We start from the raw sequence: 23,867 nt of genomic DNA on the forward strand, positions 1-23,867 counted from the left end.
GCTCTATCAAGTTGGTGTGTGTGTGTTCCCTGCTACCAAATTTCGGTGCACCCGACTTACCATCCACCGATGCGGGTGCCTAATGACCACAATGAATCAGGGAGCTAGCTGTAAAGGAAAGGCAGCAAAATACAAACCCACCAATAACATTCAAATACTGTTTAAATGACCACGGACAACTGGAAGTTTTAAAATGTTTATCTAAATTCAATATTTTCTTGCATGAGGTACAGTAAAATAAGGCAATCAATAACCAAGATAACGTAAATCACATAGGCAGAAAGAAATAATGACAGAGTAATCATCAAGGTACTAAATAAAATGTAACGAGAAAATACTATATAAGTCAGTATTATCTAGACAGGGATAGACTAAGTGTGTGTGACTATAGAAGAACTTATAATGAATAACACGCTTCACTTAAGGTGAAAGAGCCTTTGAACAACCTAGACAACGAAGTTCTAGACCATATCAGAAAATGACACACTGCTATGGAAAATATGATTTCTAACAAATGAGAAGACATAGGAATAACTTTGCAAAATTATAAATGACTGTTCAATAGTTGCGGAAAGGCATGGAAATATAACATATGCAATGTTGAACTTTATTTAAGCAAAAGTTAGAAATTCAGAAGGTGCAAGAGTTTCAAGAGGTTCAGAGTAATATTTACCTAGAAAAGGTGTGGAAACCAAACCCTGGCCACGGGTCAGTTAAGGACAGGAAACCCTCAAGGAAGGATACCCCTCAAAGGACAGCAGGTGCAGAATGGACACCCAGGATAGGACAGGATACCCTCGGAATAGGAATCAGGACAGGACCCTCAGGACAGGACAGCAAACCCTCAGGACAGGACCCTCTTCAGGACAGGACCCTCTTCAGGACAGGACCGGAACCCACAGTTCGGAAGCAACGCCTGCGCTCCACCCGCTCTGCAGCTATCGATCAAGACCCCGATTGGGTCAGCGAACTCCCAGCTAAGTGCCTTGCCAGCACTTTAAGGTTCAGTAGAACCTTAGTCTATGGTCAAATTCGGACAGAGTGCTTCGCAGCGCTCTGTATCTTCAGTCACCTATTGAGTGCGTTGGGTCAGTGACAGGTCAGCTAAACCAGACAAGTCGGACGGTTCACTAGGTGAACCCAGGGTAGATATACAGTTTGGGGACAGTGTACCACCCCCCAATGTTGCAAAGTGTCAGAATCCCTCAATTTCAATTGGTCCTAAGGTAGGGTTTGGGTAACACACCAATCACAATACGCGAATTGAAGCCTTCATTAACATATTTGGGTACCGCCTAGCAGATTTGGGGTTCCCATGAGCTAACAGTAGCGCAACATTACAATGTATCATATAAGGAGCCACATTCGCTGTTCTCGCAGGGCAGAGGTGACTTTCTCAGGAGCATCTCGCCCATCACTGCCAGCTGGCTATGTTCCATCAGCCAAGGTCCCTCGTGCTGCCGAATGTCGCACAGGCGCAGAAGGGACCTCCAATATGGCTCTCCTCTCACTCAGACCCCCATTTCCCGCGGTACATGAAAAGTAAGCGAAAACAAATTAATACATAATAATGTCATTATGAAAACACATCACAGGGTTTGTACTTTTAACTCATCATCAAGAAATAAACTTAATTGCATTAAATGTTAGCTACATTGACACAGACACAAGAGCAGTGGCACGAGCAGTACCACATGATAAGCACAGCTATGAATTACGCATGCGCATAACTTTCCCTCCACTTCTGCAGACGCGTCAGGACACGTGAGTGTGGCTGACGCATGCGCAGTAACTAAAATACAAGCGGCGGCCATTTTAGAGGACACAGATTAAATTCATTAGAAATACACATAGGCAAGCGTCTTAAACCTTTACTCAAACTTAATATAAATGTTAGTAAGACGTACATTTATAACCTTGTTATACATAAACGAGGTTCTTGATTTCGGCAAGCCGCAAAATATGCGAAGCTTTGCTTCATCATTGTCCCCAGCGGCTACCTATTCTGATGACGGCATTCGTTGAGACTTCACCATTACGATTAGGTGGAGGTGAGGTACGAGATGAAAGCGGCACACAGGTACAACCTTCTGTGACCATTGCTGATCTAGACACCGATGACGGCAATGCCTCTCACATTTGCACTATTTCTACTTTTTCGGACTTGGTCCAACTTTCACCTACTGTTGTAAACAAATTCTTTGCTAGCCTATCTGAGTTGATGTTCTCCCCGAACAACGTGAATAACTTTTAAATACAAAACATGAGCACACAGCGTTCCCTGAACTCTGAATTCGGCCTTCAGTTTGATAAACAGAACTTACAAAACATTGGAACTCATTTTTTTTCCCCCTGACAGCGAAATTATTTTTCCGGTCCCAAAATATTTACCTTTTTGGCACATGATACTCTGCTTAAAGTAGAACTATTCTTAGAGAACAAGATTTCTATTTTTAGAATCTCTAGAGACAATATTTTGACTTAGCCTCTAGCACCTGTACAGTCTTGTATAAATATTGATGAAATGGTCTCGACCTTCTCTTCTGTATTAAGAGCCATTTCATAAATGTAAATTTCGTGATTCATTCAGTGAAGATTACAATGCACTTAAATTACATTATCTGAATGATACCACTGCTTGAAAACGTACAGTATAATAATCATTTTTCGTGTATATACCATTTCAAATGCATTTTATGTATTTTGGGGTGGGCTGGAAAACACATGCATAGTTATATGTTTAATATTGCTTAGTATTTAGTAATGATCGACATTATACGTGGAGTGGGTGTTATAAACGTATCTAGGACCCTATTTAAATATTCCCGATTTATGCCCTTATGTGGTAACAAATCTTATCCTTATAAAGGCATAAGAATCATATCCATATTTAGTCATAGCCAATGCAGTCCAAATACGGCAAGGCTACTCCCATAGACTCCTAGAAAGTACAACGCGTTCTTAAATAAACCAAGCCTCCAGCAGCCCGGGAAATCCCCCTGCTTCTGTATTGATTTGTCCTAGAACTCCTGGAGTCCTCAAAGAACTGCGAGTTCTTAGTGACGTCTTATGTCCAACCTTACTTCAAACTCGGCACCTTCCAGGTATAAATATACCAGCATCTGCCCTAGCAAAACACACAGTGGTTTGGAGCAGATCAGCTATCTACTTACCCGATGTCCTGCTGAAACGAGTGCTGAAGGAAGCCGACGCTGTCTTTTCTCCTAGCGAGAAATCCAGCTCCAGTGTTTTCTGGTCACCCTTGCGGGTTGCTGGGAGATCGAGTCCTGAGAGAGAGATACAAGAGATCCTTCATTCTATAACCAAGGTACAGAGCTGATTAGACCCGTAGAGAATTCTTGATTCAGATTCTTGGCAAAAACTATCTTAACTCAAGCTACATCTCACTTACTCCTTCCCACGTACTAGGCTTAGGTTAGGTACACCGGGGTAGGCGTATTTTAGAAACACCAGTTGAGTAAGTTTAGTCAACTTTTATCATTGTATGTATTTTATCAGTTTTAAGTATCTTATGGCTTAGAAACCATATAAATGCTTTTACAGTATTATTTCATAATACTCCTTTTACTGTACGCGCTTTACTGTATGACAAGTATTGCAATTGTGGCAATTCACATCTCTTGCATGAGAAAGAAGACTTCTCAATAAATAACCACTTTTATTGAAAATGCCAGTCTCTCTATTTCTCTGCAATCCTGGTGAAACTAAGCATGCACGATTGACTGAGTGAAATAGCCATCTAATGTTTCCGCGACTCTGGAGTTATACTCCTTATTCTGGAGGGAGCAAAGTTGTCATGTTATGCGGTTGTCAGAAACTAATCCCTTCTTGCCTATTCAGGAAAGTTAACACCTTCCTGTTCACTCGAGAAAGTTTCTAGTGACCTCTGAGCTAGCTGGCATTCATAATTAAGTCTAACATATTCAATAGAGACCTAGTCGACCTCAGTCCTACGTCTAAACTATTGTTTATGTTATTGCAATGCGCAGAGCCTATTGGGAATATAGGAACTACACTACATCCTCCTCCTAGTCAATAGTTTCCACCCAAAGTCACTAAGAGATAATCTCCCTGTTGGTCAATTCTTGCGGCTCTTTAGGAACTGCTCCAATACAGAAGACTTCAAGACAGAAGCTGATGTACTGACAGATACGTTACTGAGGAGGAACTAACCACAAAAGACCGTTTGAAGAGCTGGGAAAAGGGCCAGCAACTGTAATCGTGATGCACTCCTGTGGTCAGTGGAAAACCATGATCCAAACAAAGCTATTTGCAACACTACCTTCAACACTACCACCAACAGTATCAAAAAGAACATTCTACGGTATTGGAGGATCCTAAACTCGAGTGGTCTTCACCTAGAGAAACCCCTGTTTTCATTAAAAAGGAGCCAGAACATTAAAGATGTATTTGGTTCATACCAGAGCCAGGAAAACGTCAGAAAGACCCGAGCTTGGCCAATCTAGGAGAACTTGCAGGAACTTCCCAGGGTCACTGGCCACATGAGGTGTGGGTCATGTGACGTATGTCATCTCACGGTGAATAAGAAGACGGTGGATGTGGGCCTTACCTACCCATGGGATCAACGTAGCCACACCAACTGTAATTTCACTAATGTCATCTACATGATCAAATGCCCCTATGGCTTGATCTACTTCGGGATGATGACTCAAAGAGTAAAACTCAGAATAATGGAACAAAGATCCACCATTAGGTGTCAGAGGACAATGTCACGTCTGATCTCACTATTCAAAGAAAAGAAATATATGGAAAACTAATTATTCTGGACAGTTTTTTTTGGGATAAGCCATATCTCCCTCCTACGGCATGACACATGGAGAAAATCCTGTTCTGGGGGGAGCAAACATTGATTTATAGGATCAACAACCACACCTCTGGGCTCAATGGTGATATCCCCTGGAACACTTTGAACAGTCTTTAGATGGATCGGACATCGGAAATGGCACACTTGGGCCCATCCTGCCCCACTGTTGCAGTGTACTACATGAGGGTGGCCAGAATACAGTATGTGTATCAGACGCCCCACGAAAGAAAGGGAGGGGGAAAGCCCCCCATAGCGACCATGTGGTCATTTGGGTGTCGCACCCCAAGAATGTCATGTACTGTCTTACATACGGGTCAGAGTGCTTCCTTCGATGTGGGTGACACAGCCTATCCCTATATCAAGGTAGTCTATGATTGGCCCTCTACTGCCTCACATGGTCTATTTATACATGGGCATTTAGGCTCACACAGGTAGCTACTAATCATTCCCCCTCCCATATTTACTCTTTGTGGACAGTGGAGTTTGTACATATGTTTTTATATGGCTGCACACCCCTAACCCCTTGACACCACGGTCATGGTTAAATTTCAAAACTATGTAGCGTACCGGGTCTGGTTCCATGGGATGGGTAGCAGTCACAATCGCACCTCTTTGCATATTGTATTTGCTGGCACCATTAGAATAAAGTAACAAACATTAGGTTTTGGGCCGCTGCCAAACTCTGACAAGTGCACAACTGACCCGCACACTCCATCATCCTCTCAGAATGGTGGGTGGGGTTAGCGCTCTAGCCGTCATAGCACGACCGGCACGCCACGTTTCGTCACCACCAGTCACGTGATGATGTAGACAGAGGCAGCTGTCTTAACTCTCTCTGCCGGTGAGCTCATTGTAACTGCACGGCGCTGGGAGAGATGATTGGGCTTGGCAACTGCTTACCTTGGCATGTAAGTATGTGCTGGGGTGATGGGGGCACATGCACGTTTTTGTGCTCAAATGGGCGCTGGGGTCCTCACTTCCAAGAGTGGTAAGTATTCCTCACCTCGCCGTTCTGTGTCACCTCTCAAATTCTCCAGTCGAACAGCTATCCGGTCTCTTGTTTCCTCCAGTTATGATGGCCTCAAAATGCTTATTTAAATTATCAGTAATATGAACTTCTCTCTTTCTCTATTTTTTCTCTCCATATATACAGTGTGTGACTATAGAGAGCTGTCCTCGCTCCCCCCAGTTCGAGCACTGTTTCTAAGGAAACTCGGTATAAGAGACGCCAAGTTTGTGTGGGTGTCACAGCACCAAGTAACGTTGACCCTGCATTCTTTTAAACATGTAATGGCACCGAAAGAGCATAGCACTCTTGCTCTTGAGGGATAATGGACCCTGCACATTGTTGTGTGGTGCCTATATCTTGAATTTCGAACCCACTTTTTTGGTCACACCTATGAATTAGAGGGACATAACCCTTTTTTCTCCACTTGTGTATATATGTTTTTATAACACTCACCACCATGTGCACTTATTCCAGTTTGTTCATAAATGTGAATTTAAAAGTTTTTACAGATTACACACTGGGAGTAAGTTACTCTACCGATAGTCCTGAGCATATTCTCAGAGTCTGGCTACGCTCTACTCCACAAGTATGGAGGTAGGGATAGTTTCTGGAGGCATCTGTCTTAGTCCTGATGAAAGCCGGGGATTTCATTCTATCCGGCTGAAACATGTCGACATTTTGCAGAGTGGAGGGGTAGGTGGTCCATAAATTCCCAAAATACCACCATCCACTGGTCCTGTAATTACCTTTTAACTAGACCAGGTAATCCATCATTAAAGGGTTTGTTTGGGAGATCCCGAGGTCTACTTTTAATCATATTTTGCACTTCTCACTTGATCCTGCACTTTGTCTTTACCTAAATCTATTTTGTGTTGTATCTTCCCCTCCCTATTGCTCCACCGCCCAGCGTTGGCTTGCGCGGAGGTGTGTCAGCAGCCCTATGATGAAGCATGCCACAGTGGGTGAGGGCAGTATTAAAACAGTTGTGGGTTTTCCCCTCTTCTTCGCAGCAACAGCACGTACCAGGCCCCATTTCTATGTGTGTTTGACTGTTTAGTAACTTGTGGTGTAGAAATCACATGAGTCACAAAGCTGGCTGAGAAGTAGTGCTTAACTTTACAATTTTTAATAACCAGTTGTCAACACTAAGACAGCGATAATGCATATACTCAACAGGTATGGTATGACTTCTGCTCTAAATATAACATTGAACCCCACACTTCCGCCTCCTGCAAAACAAATTAGGATTCCAGGAAGCGAGTAGAAGAAATGCTTTATTTGTTGATTAATAAAAATCATTAAGAAGAAGAATAAAAACACATTGGGTTTTGACAGCAGCATTATTATACCAATTAGATCTAACTAGTATCACATCATTAGCCAACAGAGCACATATACTACAGTGTGTTAAGAAATATCATGGTACATTGGTAATCAATACCATATTTTGCTCTAGTCAGAGAAGATATCCCTTCAAATTAAAGCTAAAATTTACACAATGAAACGCCCACACTACTCCCAAATTTTAAAATTCACATTTCAAAAAACCATAGATGAGGTGCAATAGGTAAAGTGCACTTGTGCAGTGTCCTGCACCTAACAGCAATAATGAGAGTGCAACTAATTATACCAATTCGATCAGTCTAATATCGCAACTATAAACAAACAAAAGTACATATATTACAATTTGATGCGACTAATAAAAAGATACATTTTAAAAATGGTTTCATATTTCGCACCTATCACAAAAACCATTTCAGGATTCCTTTTATAGAATGTTTCCCTTATCCTTCAGTGCAAGTATTGGACTGCCAAAAGATCTTTCCGGTCTCTAGTCCGACAGCATGAATATGGTTTATCAGAAACTTGGGCTTGTTGGCATTATGGCTACCCGTCCGGTATGATTGATCATCTACTCTTTCATAGTAAACATTTTAGTACTTTATTGAAAGAAATCGAAGAGACCCTCAATAATATTTTTGACATCAAACTTACTCTAAATCATATAATCGGTTCCAAAGGAATCCTGGCTTGTTCAGATACCCAGCTCCTAAACTCCTTAAACAACTGAACCCGCTTCCTGATAGATATCTTACTCTCTATTGGTGTAAAATCCATCCTACTTAATTGAAATAACTATAACAATATTTCTCATTATATGTAGTGTGCTTGGGTATGTTTTATGAGAAGCACGGACAACAGCTTGCACAATTGCAATGTTAACAACCAATCTTCTCGTCAACTATGGTCTAAACTGGACCTGTACTTCGAAAAAAAATAAGCCTCGTTGTTCACAACCCACACACAGCTCAGAAGATTTGTTTTTCCTTCTTTTCTTTGGCATATACTAATATTCAACTTTTCTCTCCCTTTCTACTCTCCTACCTTCTCTCTATACCTTAATTCTCTGGAGTTTAATATCCACATCCCATCATCCTTTGCTAATGCTTTGTTCTGGTTATGTGCATTTATAAAGAATGTTTTTATACTCTATGGGGTATTTTTCAGTTGAAAGAATTGTTCACCATGCAGTGGTTTTACATTTGATGCCTGTGTTATTTCTGTGTTGGCTTATGCTGAACCTCTCCAATAAAAACCTTGTTGAAATGAAAAAAAAATAGGAAAAGGAAAGTGGTGACAGAGTAAGAAGTTGCAAATTCTAGCCAGGCATTTGTCAAGTAAGTAAGAAGCATTAAGGCCTATGTTTTGAGTTAAAGAACCTAAGTACATAACACTGTAATGGTGTGTCACAAAGAAGAAAACTAATCTAGACAACCTGAGGTTAAATGGCAGTACAGGGTCGAATCCCACTGCCACCACAAATGGCAGATATTTACTGATCTGTGCAGAGCAGGGAGAGCTAGAAATGTTCAAAGGTAATAATTTCTGAAATTGATCACATCAAGCACACCTGGTACTCATTGATATTCAATTCATGATTTTACCTTCGATATTAGGGGGGGAAATGATAAGGTGTATTGTGGATGGGTCCACAGAGCATGTAGAGCAAGCTATATGATCAGAATTATAAATGGCTTAGGGTAAACAGTGGGAGTAATCATATCAGAGTTTTGAAGAAAACAGAGCACTGGAGTTTAAGCATGATTTGCAATGTTGTCTCAGGCAGGGAAAATTAACAGATTAAACATGCCTTTCAGTTAATGTGCACATCCGAGCATCAACCACAGAAGTTATCTATCAAGTGACTAAATGTTACAGACTCGGGTCCATACATCAGAGTAATTTCTCAGGGTACACAGAGCTTACTTTGAGTTATTAGTCAATGTAAGAAATTAGAATATTATTTAGGGTGGATGATTACCCACCTCAAGGAATAGTCCTAACCCGTGTCAGGGTGAACCCTCAAAGTCACTAAACTAACCTGAATTCAGCCCCCTGGTTACTATGACACAGAGCAGACAGCCATAACTTAGGATGAAGAGCAAACTACTTTTGTATTATTGAAACAGTAATAAAGTTGAACTGCAAAACAATAAAAAGCAGGTTAGAAAAACAGAGTACAATGTAATAAGCAAGACAACTCCAAAATTACAAGAATTGAGTAAGGAGAACTGGAGGAATGATTTTTCAAAGTTTGGAATAAAAAATAGCACAAAATCATAAAATGCAGATGATGGTCAATGGTCATTGTAGACTGACATCTGCAAGCAATGTGAGGCTGACACCAGCAGAGTTCAGGTCGGAAACACCAACAAGGTTCGACTTTGTCAAAATTTTTACCTTCTAACTTAGTCCTTCAACTCCCAATCTACCATAAGAGTTAATGTCTAAAGCTCGACAGGCGCTCTGAGGAGGCATTTAGAAAATTAAAAGGTGTCAGGTCTGAAAAGGAGGTCAGCCTTATGGTCACTGGAGTTCACTTCTTTTTCCTAAGTACAAGAGGGAGCAGGTCCAGTCATTTGGGGCTCCTCTGAAGTAAAAAACAGCAGGTTAAGTACCCTTCTTTTCTTACTCAGGTCCAAGTGTTCTGAAGTGGGTGTCAGGAGATACTACTTTTAAACTCAGAACCAGCTAATAGGTGAGAGTGACTCCTGGACACTCCCAAATGGATGAGGTAAAAATTCTCAAGGCCACTTCCTCCCACTTTGGGCATTTTCAAGATGGTAAAGTCTTCAGCCATACTAAATTTGGGGTCTGAGTCCTGGAGGTGTGTGGGGGAGTATACTATGGTAATCCACGTGTCCCCAACTTCTTAAACTAAAATCCAGTTTAAAGCAGCCAAGTTACCCACAATAAACCCAGAGACAGGCGTCTCGTACGACAAAACCAGAGTTCACCGGCAATCAGACAGTGAATACAGAAGAATTATCCTGGCATACTGTTGTTTCAACAAAAACTCCAAGTGTTAGACAGTGCATACACAAGAATTAAATTGTCTTGGCATCCTGTTTCTTTCCTTTCAAGTTCACCACTAGTGTTACATGTAAAACATATAGACAGACGTCTGGTAGGATAAATGTAGGCTCATACAACAACCAAACAGTGGATACCCAATTACCTTTCAAGTGATACATGTGGCCCAGCAGACTTGTCAAGCAGCATTTGACAATGTGCTATCAAGAAAGAATCCCACAGCCCCACTTCCCTGCACAATTCAGTCAGCCTACTGGTTGCTCCTGGAAGGCATTTCACACCTATTCAAAACGTATTACTGGTTGAGAGCTGGCAGAGGATTATGATAATTAGCCCTCTGACCGTTCAGGCAGGCAATGGGTACCATTCTAGAAGTAATGTTTCCTTAACATTTATTAAAAATCTGACTTCACCATTGAGTTGGGTTTTTAATATTTATTACAAATAGTGGATTTATGATTTTTCTAGCTGGTCTCATTACCAAGATACAGTATTTGTATTTTCATCAGTAATCTTATTTTCTACATTGGACAGCTAGTCCTTTCACAGTGCAAATAGCTTTTGGCTGCTGGTTACTTTCAGGAGATGTTAACATTACATTTTTGCACTTCCTATATTTAAATACCATGCACCCTGCTTTATGGGCTACAAGGCCTATATAAGGTTGACTTAATAATTTTTAAAAGGAATATGTTAACTTATCAAAAGAGTTTATTTTGACCGCTTGAATTGCAGTATTTACACTGCTTCCGTCAGAATTTGCAGGGTATGCCTGGAATCCTGCCACTGTAATGGATGAAAGAAAAGGTGCTGCAGTCTACAGGCCCTGGCTAAATGTTATACCATACACTAAGGACGTTTAGGCACGCTGAAGTCCCAATTAAGAGTATGCCAATTAGACCATGATTAAAGAGGGAGCGCAGGCACATTAATACTGGTTAGCAAAGATAAAGTATACAGTGTTCTAAAGCCAGCAAAAATACAGTGTCCAGAAAAAGGCAAAACATCTGGGGGAACCACACAGAAAAGGCAGGGTTTCTACACTAAGTTTACATAAATTGCGTAGGCTTTGGCCACATAAAGGAGAAGTGTTCAGTAGGACTCATAAGTATTCTAGGTTCTTGAGTTAGCCTACAGAAAAGCTATCCCTCAGGAAATTATAAATCTTACACAGTCGTACCTCAGACAACAAAATACTCCATTGGGTAATTTATATATTACATACTATTGCTTTAGACGTCATACTTATGCCTCTGAATACACAGAACAGACAGGCTTCTTTCGGACACAGGAGAGGTAGCTCTCATGTTGTTAAAATCTTAGTGCCCAAACTATCAGACAGGACCACTACACCTTGAATAAAAATAGATTTAATGGGCCTGAATTTAGAAAGGATTTCCTTTGAATTGAATTGATTTTACAAGCTAAAACTGCAGAAATATACCTGGTCATACACAGCTCTAACAAATTTAGCAGGTGTCAGACAATAGAACTAACCTGAGGTTACACTTTTCTTAAAGCCCCCAATATTCCAACCTGTTTGGAAATGAAGGTCAGATCACTTTGCATTTTTGAACGCCCCATCCTGTCTGTTCTTTGTGGTGTGTTTGAGCCTTCGAACTGTCAATGGTTGCAAGGGCAGTGCCAGTGTAAGCAAAGAGCAAGCCAGAGTTTGTGACTTAATATGACTCCTAAAATGACACCCATGGAATAGAATTGTGGTATGTTACCAAATATGTAATCAACTCACATCTGCATACCATAATACTTGACTATCTCATAATAGACAGTGATAGTAGCTAGCAACATTCACTTCTATTTCTACCATCTGAGATGTGAAATAATCAAAGCTATGTATGAATGCAGGCGGTGTATCCCCGCAATTGAGGTTTCTGCTCCACATTTAACAACCTTATGTTCAATTATACATATTTCTTTATATATATGTATTGTACATATGTGTGCCCCCCCCACACACACACACATATATATGTATATATTTATATATATATATATATAAATTCACTGAAAAAAACATAGGTTTTAGGGATGTTATAGTTAGCTGGACATTTCACTCGTACAAAACCATTGAAATTCCTCCGTTATAGTTAGTTGTACTAAGTATAACTCACGCGCCCGCAATTCACTGCTGATGATGTCACATATTACATCATTCATGACATGGTCAGTGACATCACTGATGACATCTCAAATGACATCACTAATTACATCATCCAGTGAATGTGGTTTGGTTTGATATTTAAATAAGTTTTATATATATATATAGCAATCTGCATTGAAGACTGAGTGGATGTATAAGTGTCCGGATGGAGGATTTAGTCGCACTGTGATTGACTGTCTAAGTGACTGGTTTAAAGTGTCTCACTAAATATATGGGATAGTGATTAGACTGTGTGAATACTTGTATCACTCTATCCCTTGTTGTGTAAACTACTACATAAGTTGGGTACTAGCTATGTGAAAGTCTATATTAGTTATTAATTAGTTAAGTGAGTATTTGTATGGGATAGTGAATTTGTGTGTGGTTGGGTGGGAGGTGTGTAACTGTCAAAAGATGTGTAAATAGTTGATTTAGTAGGTATATGAGGTTAAGACTCTATATGGAAACAGTTGTTTGGGTTAGTGAATCTCTTTATCGGTCTGGTGATGAGTAAATGTATTTCTCAATGATACATGTCCGACAAAGTGGAAATATAAAAGGCAGTATATATGACAGTTGTATATAAATAGGTAAACAAAAGACTCAGTGATTGTGTGAGTGACTGTATCAAAAACTGTATGCTTGTAATAGTGATCTTATAACACACTAAGTATGAGTTACTATCTATATGAATAAATAAAGTGTTGTTTGTATAAGTGTGTAGCTTAGTAAATGTGAGGATGATCAATTGTTTGCATAAGTGAGTAGGATGACTGTATAAGTGAATACGATGTGTGCTGGTGTGTAATGTCGATGTAGGTGTATAAGTATATTTAAAAGTGTTCTGTTGAGCTTTGTTAACATGTATGAGTGAATCTATAGATAAGTGTTTAGATGTATGTGTAGATGTAGGAATCACTGAGTGGGTTTTTAGAAACTTGTATTGGTGTGTCAATGGTTTCAAATATGGTACTCCATATTTTATAATGAGTGTTGAAAGGTTATACTAGTGTATGATGATTTGTATCATTTGTATCAGATTGTCACGTGGAAGATGTCATCAGTGATGTCATCTGTGATGTCATTTGAGATGTCATCAGTGATGTCGTCAGTGATTTCACTGACATGTCATGAATGATATAATATGTGACATCATCAGCAGTGGATTGTGGGTGTGCTAGTTATACTTAGTACAACTCACTATAATGGAGGAATTTTAATGGTTTTGTACGAGTAAAATGTGCAGCTAACTATAACACCCCTAAAACCTATGGTTTTTTCAGTGAATTTCTACGGTGTTTTAAATGCTAATTCCTAACTATAACATGTCTGAAACCTATGGTTTTTTTCAGTTAATTTCATAGTTTTTTTTAAAGCTAATTACTAACTATTACATGTCTGAAAACTATGGTCTTTTTAGTGAATTTCAAAGGTTTTTTAAATGACAATTTTCAAATGTATTAATTGTTATATTTATTTTGATACTGATTTACTATTTTCTTTTATTTTTAGATATTTTATTTTTTAAATTACATTATAATTACATTATACATAAGATTACAAAATATACTTTCTCAGAATGAATTACTTTAGTTTAAATACTTTGCAAATAGGCAATAGACTTTTAAGTACAGTAGTTACAGTTGTTGCAATGGGCAACACAATTTCAGACACAATGCAACATTGAGCTCAATAGGAATTTCTAGTTAAATGCAATTAGTTACTTTATGGATTACTTTTCTAACCACACTACTGGAGCCTATATTCAGTCCTGGGACATCTCCTGTAAACAGTTGAGTAAAAACATTTTGGTTACAGTAGTGATTTGTAAGGAATATTATTATATTTTAAAAGTTGACAGAAACTTTTTCACATAGAATCACCAATGTTATCCTATGGAAGGAAATTCACTTAGCAGGTAAGTAGTGCTATCGTTACTTTTTTTTACTCAGTGGTGAATCCTTGATCCAGCACTGGTGCATCTCCTGTAAACAGTTGAAAGAATGCGTTTAAGTCATACAGGCGATTTTTAAGGAATATTTGTGGTTTGTGAAAATCAACACTTAGAAACTTTTCTGGTGAAAACCAGACAGCTGATTCCTATGGAGGAAAATACAAGTTACTGGTAAGTAAGGTTAGAATTACTTTTCAGGGTCAGTGCTGGGCTAAAAGATGCAGCACTGGGTTCTCTCCTGATAACAGGTGAGTAAATCGGAATTTGTTGTTCGGAGGATTTAGGGTGAATATTTTAAAGTTCCAAAACACCACATTTTCAAGTGAAACCAATCAATGTTAGCCTATGGAAGAAAATTCAAGTTACTGGTAAGTATGGTTAGAATTACTTTTCAGGATCAGTACTGGGCTCAAACATGCAGCACTGATGTATCTTCTGAAAACAGGTGAGTAAATCAGAATTCGTAAAACGGCTGATTTTAGAGGAATATCTGTAAGTTTCAAAAATCGACACAGGAACATTTTCAGCAAAAAGCAGGCAATGATATCCTATGGAAGGAAATTCAAGTTACTGGTAAGTACGGTAAGAATTACTTTTCAGGATCAGTACTGGGCTCAAGGATCGTATCGTATCGTAAGGGGAGCTTATATAGCGCACTGACACCATGGGTTTCCTGGCGCTGGTTGGAAATAGAGGAAACAGAGAGATTAGCCAGATTGGGGAAAAAGCCAAGTTTTTAAAGATTTACGAAAAAGTGTCAGAGAGTTGGAAATTTTAAGGGAGAGAGGGAAAGAATTCCAGAGCTTGGGGGCCAGGTATGCAAATCTCCGGCCTCCAGATCTGCAGAGCTTATAAGAGGGAACAGTCAGGAAGTGAAGATGGGAAGATCTCAAATTGCGGGACGGGCAATAGGGTCGGATGAGAGATTTTACAAAGGAGGGACAGAAACCAGCCAAAGATTTGAAAGTGAGGCAGCCGATCTTGAAGGCTGCCCTAGAAGCAACAGGAAGCCAGTGGAGTTTAACGAGAAGGGGCCTGGCAGATTGCCACTTCGGGATCCCTAAGGCCAATCTCGCCGCCTGATTTTGGACCACCTGTAGTCTGCCCATCGATGTTTTAGGCAGACCATGGTAGATCGAGTTGGAAAAATCTAGGCGGGAGAGGACGAGGGCCATGATGACCTGCAGGAGGGCATCAGGTGTCAGAAGATATGCCACTTTCCTGATCCTGCGCAGTTGGTAGATGCAGGACGAGACCACAGTCGCCACCTGCGGCCCTAGGGATAGGGCGGAGTCAATAGTGACCCCTAGGCTCTTCACCGAAGCCACAGGGGTGGGAGAAGGGCCCAATTCCACCGGCCAGAATTGGGGCCCCCAGAAAGTGGAGCTCCTACCAGGAAGGAGGAGCTCCGTCTTACCGGGGTTCAACTTTAGCTGGTTATGGCCCATCCACTGGAGAATATGGGACATAGCTGACTGAAAGTTAGAAATAGCAGAGGGGGAGTTAAGAGAAAAGATAAGCTGCAGGTCGTCCGCGTAATTAAACACGGTAACGTCTCACAGCCTTAGGGAGAAAAGAAGGGGACGAAGATAAAGATTGAAAAGGAGAGGGGACAGAGAAGAACCCTGGGGGACCCCACAGGGCGAATGCTCTCTAGGAGCCCTAAAAGCACCCAGGATTAGGGTCTGAGACCTGCCCGTCAGGAAGGATCTGACCCAGGCCAGAGCCAGGCCCTGGATACCAGCCTGCTCGACACGGTGGAGAAGGATGTTATGATCCACCGTGTCGAAGGCGGCTGACAGATCTAACAATACCAGGGCCTGGGGGGTACCCCTGTCAACACCGTCCCTCAGGGCATCCAGCACGGCCAAGATCACTGTCTCCGTAGAGTGGCCGGGTCTGAAGCCAGCTTGATTGACCTCGAGGAAGTTGGAGCTCTCGATAAACTGTGAGAGACAGGTGGTGACGTGGGCTTCCAGGATTTTTGAGAAGAAAGGTAAAAGAGAGATGGGGCGGTAGTTTGCCGGAGCAGCGGGGTCAGCCCCCGGCTTCTTCAAAAGAGGCACCAACACGGCCTCCTTGAAGGAGCCCGGCACCGTCCCAGAAGAAAGGGAAGAATTTAGCAGAGGGAGGATACAGTCAGGTAGAGTATGACAGATGTCCCTAAGAATGGAGGGAGGGCAGCAGTCATCCGGGGATCCCGACTTGATACGGGTGGCAAGAGTGGCCAAAGAAGTGGGGTCTAGAAGAGGGAATTGTGTAAAAGAAAAGGTGTTGTGGGGGGGGGGGAACAGATCCAGCGCCAGGAACCGTAACAGGGATGGTGTCCTTAATCAGTGCGATTTTTTCAACGAAAAAAGTGCTGAGGGCATTACATGCTTCCTGTGTAGGGGCCTGAGTGGGAAGCGTCCTGGGGTCGGAAGTGAATTCGTTAAGGATTTTAAAGATTTCCTTAGGATGCAGCACTGAGGTTAATAACAGGTGAGTAAATCGTAATTTGTAGTATGGCTGATTTTAGAGGAATATTTAAAAGTTCCAAAACTCCACACTTACAAGAATTTCCTATTGAAACCCGTTAATGTTAGCCTATGGAAGGAAATTCAACTTACTGGTAAGTATGGTTAGAATTACTTTTCAGGATCACTACTGGGATCAAAGATGCAGCACTGACGTCTCTCCTGATAACAGGTGAGTAAATTGGAATTCGTAGTTCGGTTGATTTTAGAGGAATATTTTAAAGTTCCAAAACTCCACACTTACAAGAATTTCCAAGTGAAACCAGCCAATGTTAGCCTATGGAAGGAAATTCAAGTTACTGGTAAGGACAGTTAGAATTACTTTTCAGGATCAGTACTGCGCTCAAAGATGCAGCACTGAGGTCTCTCCTGATAACAGGTGAGTAAATCGGAATTCGTAGTTCGTCGGATTTTACTTCGGTCCAGTATATATAGAGCCACTTTCTTACACCATCCCCTCCCTTCACCACTGTGCAAACACGCCCTGTGGCACATTTTAAATTGGGGAAATAATTCCCCTTCAATCCTGAGCGTCCTTAGGCTCCATCTAGCCCACTAGGTACATCCAGTAAGTGCCACAGAGCTGCGTAACAAAGAGATGTGAAAAAGAGCACAACCTAGACCACCTCTCTGCAATGCAGCGCAGTGGCACTTACTGGAAGCACCAGGTGGACTAGGTGGCCCCCAGGGTCCCTCAGAATTGAAGGGGAATTTTTTCCCCAACTTAAAATGCGCCACAGAGCATGTTTGCATACGTCACCTCAGGCCCTGTCCCCTCCCTTCACCACTGTGTAAATGCACCATTTGGCCGTTCTAAGTTGGGAGATTAAGCCCCCTTGAATCCTGAGGGTCCCTAGGGTCCAACTAACCCACTAAGTACCTCCAGTAGGCACCATAGAGCTGCATTGCAAAAAGGTGTTCAGAGGCCATGCCCCTTTTTACAGCACTCTGCAACGCAGCTCTGTGGAGCTTACTGGAGGTACCTGGTGGGCTAGTTAGCCCCCAGGGGATCTCAGGATCGAAGAGGAATTATTTCCCTAACTTAAAACGCGCCACAGGGCGTATTTGCACACATATCACCTCAGGCCCCGCCCCCTACCTTCACCTCTGTGCAAACGCACCCCGTGGCACATTTTAAGTTGGGGGATTAAGTCCCCTTGAATCCTGAGATACCCTGGGTGCCAGTTAGCCCACTAAGTACCTCCAGTAAGTGCCACGGAGATGCATTGCAGAGAGATGTAAAAAGGGGCGTGGCCTCAGAAAACATCATTGCAACGCAGCCCCCTGGCGCATACTACAGGTTCCTGGTGGGCTAGTTGGCCCCTAGGGACCCCCAGTATTCAAGAGGAATTTGTTCCCCATCTGCAAATGCACCAGGGGGGCGTGGTTACAGAGTGCTGCAAGAAAAGGGCGTGGCCTCCGGCGCGATGCCGGTCTTTTTTGGGGGGTTTAAAAAGGGGTGCTGTGTGACCCCTCTTCTTTTCCTAATATTTTGGCCCTGGGGACCCCATCCCCCAGGGCCTGCCCCTATTTATTTTTTTATAAACATTTCAGGAAGGGGGCCGCATAGCCCAACTCCAGAGGCCATAATCGACCCAGGGACCCCATCCCCGGGGCATGGCCCTTTTCTTTTTTTTTACATCTAGGAGGGGGGCTGCCTTGCCATTTATGGCCCCGGGGCCGGCCTTTTTTTTTAATGACATTTTGGGCAGGGGGCGCGTGGCCCCCATCCCGGGTGACTTGTAGCCCTGGGGACCCCATCCCCCAGGGCTGGCCCTTTCCGTTGGGGACTGTGGGGGTCCCCAATTCCCCCATGGTCCCGCCGGCTCCCCGCCTCTTGCGGGACCTTGCATTGCTTTTCCACAAGGGGAGCAGCTAACATGCTTCTCCCCCTGGGGAAAAGCAATCTGCTTTGCTATTTGCTATTGGTATTTGGAAGAGAGAGCAGGTTTCCCTGCTCTCGCTTCAAAATAGCAAAGCAGTTTGCTATGGCTGGGTGGTAGCCCGCCCTGCCATAGCAAACTACAGTGTCCCAGGGGTTGGCACTGCAGGAGCTGGCCAAGTGTGATTGATTCTTTACAGGACTGACTAGGTGTGTGAGTAACTCCATGGATGAGTGGCAGAGTGTGAGTGTCTGTATAGGTGTATGAGTGCATATGATAGTGTTGTAAAGATGAGTGATTGTATGTATGAATGATTGTATGGGTGAATGAGTGAATGTGTGTGTAGACGTAGGAATCAGTGAGTGCGTATGTAGTAACTAGTATTGGTGTGTCAATGGTTTCAAAAATTATACTCTGTATTTAACACTGGGTGAAACAGAGGTTATATTAAAATGTGAGGAGATGCATTGTATTGTCACAGGAATGATATCATCAGTGATGTGGTCATTGATGTCAAATGAGATGTCATCAGTGATGTCATCAGTGATGTCATTTGAGATGTCATCAGTGATGTCATCAGTGATGTCACTGACCATGTCATGAATGATGTAATATGTGACATCATCAGCAGTGGATTGCGGGTGCACGATATATAGTTAGTGCAACTAACTATATATGGAATTTCAATGGTTTTGTGTGAGTAAAATAAGGTTTTTTAAATGCTAATTCCTAACTATATATGGTCTATAACCTATGGTTTTTTCAGTGAATTTTCAAGGTTTTGTAAATGCTAATTCCTAACTATATATGGTCTATAACCTATGGTTTTTTCAGTGAATTTCAATGGTTTTTTAATAGCAAATATCATAAGCTGTCGAATGTCAAGTACGTGGTAAGTGAAAACATTTTCGTGTTTATGCACACTGATCTGCTTTGAATGGTGCCCCCCTCATTTCTATTAGGAGTACTCTCTCTTTGCAGATAGTGAAAGGTAGTTAACGCAGGCCTTTGCCCCCGTTGTAATACGTTGTGCCTGCTTCTCTCTCCATTTGATTGATTGTTATCCAAGCATTTACTGTTTTAGAATTGGTTCTCTTTGGTTCATTCTCTATTTACAAACAGACACAGAGTCGCAATACTCTGTTTAGTCTTTGCAGATAACGAAAAATCGTGTAAAAAAAAAGAAAAGGAATCGAGCAAAATCAGTAGGCCACTAATGGGATCTCTTTTTGACCTCGCTAAAATAGAAACATTAGGAACAACCCCTCATGACAAATACAAAACTAGTGAGATGAACTGAACTCCACACAATGATGGCTGCAAAACAGCTCGGCTCCGCCACCCACCCCGCCCAAAATAACGATAAAGAGCGGCTGCCATGATTGGTTGCGGAATGGCCACGACGGAGCTACGAAATGGTGGTGCTCTCATGCTAACCCCAGCTTCAGTCTGAAACATCCAGAAACACTGTAGACTACCAATTCGATCAGTTCCGGTAGCGCCCCAATGTAACCCGGTAGAGAAGAACTAGCCCTCCCCTCTTTGACTGGTGGTTCTTGTTGCCTGTCCCTTCTGTTGTCATTTAACAGAACTATTTAGCCTGCTGAAAGGGGTTGTGTTCCGACCGCTGGTTGGTGGAGACATTTTGACTATATTCTGGACCTGCGTTGTCGCGTAATGCGTCATATGACGCGCCGCGTTAGCGCATCCGGAAGTCATCCGGGGCGCGACGCGCAGCGCGTAACGTAAGCATAACAAGTCATGTGACTTGTTAATAAAACTTTTCATTGGTTCATTTTACTTTTCTTATTCTAATGATGAAAGGCTTGGTCATATGACCTAAAAATTACGCTTTTTATTACTTCCGAACATTATTTTTTCTTAAATATATGTTATAATGTTCCAGGCTAATGTACTTTCCCGGAAAATTTACAACTGTCCTGCAAGTAAAATATATTCTTTTTTCGAGAAAAAGAGTGTTTCTTCGTCCCATGACGGAGCCGTTGAGCAAAAGAGGGTCGACCTGCTGTCTTAGTCGCTGATACGCCTGAATATGAGATTCTTATCGATCACTTTATGTTGCAGGAGTAGAAAACACAACAGCCCTTGACCATTTATCTTTACTGCGTTCCTGCATATTATACCTTTTACACTTCATGTAATTGGTCTGCTTTATTTCACTTGCCTTTTAATGATTCTAAAACAGTGACTATTATTAAAAACTTTACCAATGTATATACTACTACCATGTTTTCTTTTAAAAACCTTTATTGTGAAAATTTCATTATACAAATACGAGCCTATAACCACGTGGGCCGGCCACGGAGCAAACTGTAATCGTATATGATGAGTAGACATTTACACTGTAGAGGAACGTAACGGGCGGGCCATTAGGTTGCAAGAACTAAGGTGTCTAACAGTTGCGGAATCGGTGGACGTACATTTTATAATTAAAATACGACAGGGCCAGTTACAATAAAATTATCTAGATATACATTTGCGGGCAAGTACCATGGGTGACGTTAATTCGAACTTTCAATAGTACAGTAATCAATAACACATCAGAACTTAATATCAATAGGGATGTCGAAATATTCAATCAATTCTCGTCCCCGCCCGCCATATGCTTCAAAACTGCATACGTATCTCGTGATTTCAAGGTTCTGCAACCAGTACACAACAAGGAGTTACGAGTCCCATTTATTCCGGCGCCATTTTGGGCGAGGACGGGCAGGTCCAGGATATAGTCAAAATGTCTCTACCAACCATCGACTATGATGATGTTCATATGCTGTATTTATTAGAGTAACACTCATCTGTCCACATGAAATTAATTTGCCACAATCTAAACATGTCATTTTAATCTTTCCAAAGTTCTAAATATTTGGGACCATTTCCCTTGCCTCTGATGCTGTCAGTGCCACTTCTTTGATGAATGTACTGGCAGGTCGGGGGTTCTCCTCCAAATCTCTCTTTTATGCAGCACTATAATTAATTGGTGCCACCTCTCCATATGACGATGCATGGTATAGTTACCATAACTATATTTTTTTTCGGTTCCTCTGGAGAGTACATCGTGGCAGATGAAGCGTGTAACGTACCGGGCATTTACATTTTTTTGCATGTACAGGAAAGGAAAAAAAAAAATTGAGCGTCCGAGTTCTAAAGTGTCCCAGGGCCATTTTAGTAGACCAGGCCCAAATCCAAAGAACAAGCCGCCATTTTGAGAGTCCTGTTGCAGCCGCCTGTCGCTGTAGCATCAAGAGCAGCCGAAACTCAGCTGAATGGCAACTGAAACGGTAAAGGGGCGCCCCACTACAGCAGACGAGCCTCCACCTAGGAAGGCCCGTTCACGCCGCCTCCCCCCCCCCTTCGGGCACCCCACGCCGTTATTCGGAGCAGTATTGTAGGATGGCCACACCAGTGCGGCAACTTGCTAGACATCACCTCGGTGGTAACCGAATCTCAGCGCCTTTTGGTGTCTTCTCTTCAGAAAATATTGTTGCGCTGCCTTTGGCCCCATTCGCACATCGGTCCGCTACTGACGCCATCTCACAGGCTAATGGGGCGCCCCACGCCGAGTTTCAGCATTGTAGGATGACCACACCAGTACAGCAACTTGCTAGACATCACCTCGGTGCCATCCGGATCTTCGCATCTCAACGCCTAGTGGTATCTTCCATACAGAAAATATTGTTGCGCTGCCTTTGGCCCCATTCGCACATCGGTCCGCTACTGACACCGTCTCACAGGCCAACAGGGCGCCCCACGCCGACTTTTACCATTGTAGGATGGCCACACCAGTGCCACAACTTGCTAGACACCACCTCGGTGCCATCCGGATCTTGGCATCTCAGCGCCTTGTGGTGTCTTCTATTCAGAAAATATTGTTGCGCTGCCTTTGGCCCCATTCGCACATTGGTCCGCTACTGACGCCATCTCACAGGCCAACGGGGCGCCCCACGCCGACTTTCAACATTGTAGGATGGCCACACCAGTGCGGCAACTTGCTAGACACCACCTCGGTGCCATCCGGATCTTGGCATCTCAGCGCCTTGTGGTGTCTTCTAGTCAGAAAATATTGTTGCGCTGCCTTTGGCCCCATTCGCACATCGGTCCGCTACTGACGCCATCTCACAGGCCAACAGGGCGCCCCACGCCGACTTTTACCATTGTAGGATGGCCACACCAGTGCCACAACTTGCTAGACACCACCTCGGTGCCATCCGGATCTTGGCATCTCAGCGCCTTGTGGTGTCTTCTATTCAGAAAACATTGTTGCGCTGCCTTTGGCCCCATTCGCACATCAGTCCGCTACTGACGCCATCTCACAGGCCAACAGGGCGCCCCACGCCGACTTTCAACATTGTAGGATGGCCACACCAGTGCACCTTACTAGACACCACCTCGGTGCCATCCGGATCTTGGCGCGTTGTGCTGCCTTCGGCCTATTCGCACATCGGTCCGCTACTGACGCGAACTCACAGGCGAACAGGGCGCCCCACGCCGACTTTCAGCATTGTAGGATGGCCACACCAGTGCTGCAACTTGCTGGACACCACCTCGGTGCCATCCGGATCTTGGCGCGTTGTGTTGCCTTCGGCCTATTCGCACATCGGTCCGCTACTGACGCCGCCTCACGTGCCAACGTATTTTCTCCGCATTTTATACCCTATGCCGCATAACAGGTCATGTGACTTGTTTATAAAACTTTTCATTGGTTCATTTTACTTTTGGTTTCCTAATGATGGAAGGCTTGATCATATGACCTAAAAACAACACTTTTCATTGGATGAAAACTTTTTTTTTTCCCCAAACGATGAAAGCCCCACCTTGTTTCTGGATGTTTCAGACTGAAGCTGGCGTCACCATGAAAGCACCACCATCTCGTGGCTCCGTCGTAGTCATTCCGCGAGCAATCATGGCAGCCGCTCCCCACCAGAAGCCTGCAGGAGTCGGGGGCCCCCAAAACTTTTGATGAATCCTCAAGGCGGAGGGGACGCTTTCGAGAATGGGGTCCAAGACCTAGCAGACAAGCGTCCGATTTCCAAGGTGTCCCAGGGCCATTTCAGTGGACCAGGCCCAAAAAGGAAACAGCCTGCCGCCATTTTGAGAATCCTGTGA

Source organism: Lissotriton helveticus, chromosome 2_1, assembly GCF_964261635.1.
Source record: "Lissotriton helveticus chromosome 2_1, aLisHel1.1, whole genome shotgun sequence".
In the NCBI taxonomy this organism is placed as follows: domain Eukaryota; kingdom Metazoa; phylum Chordata; class Amphibia; order Caudata; family Salamandridae; genus Lissotriton; species Lissotriton helveticus.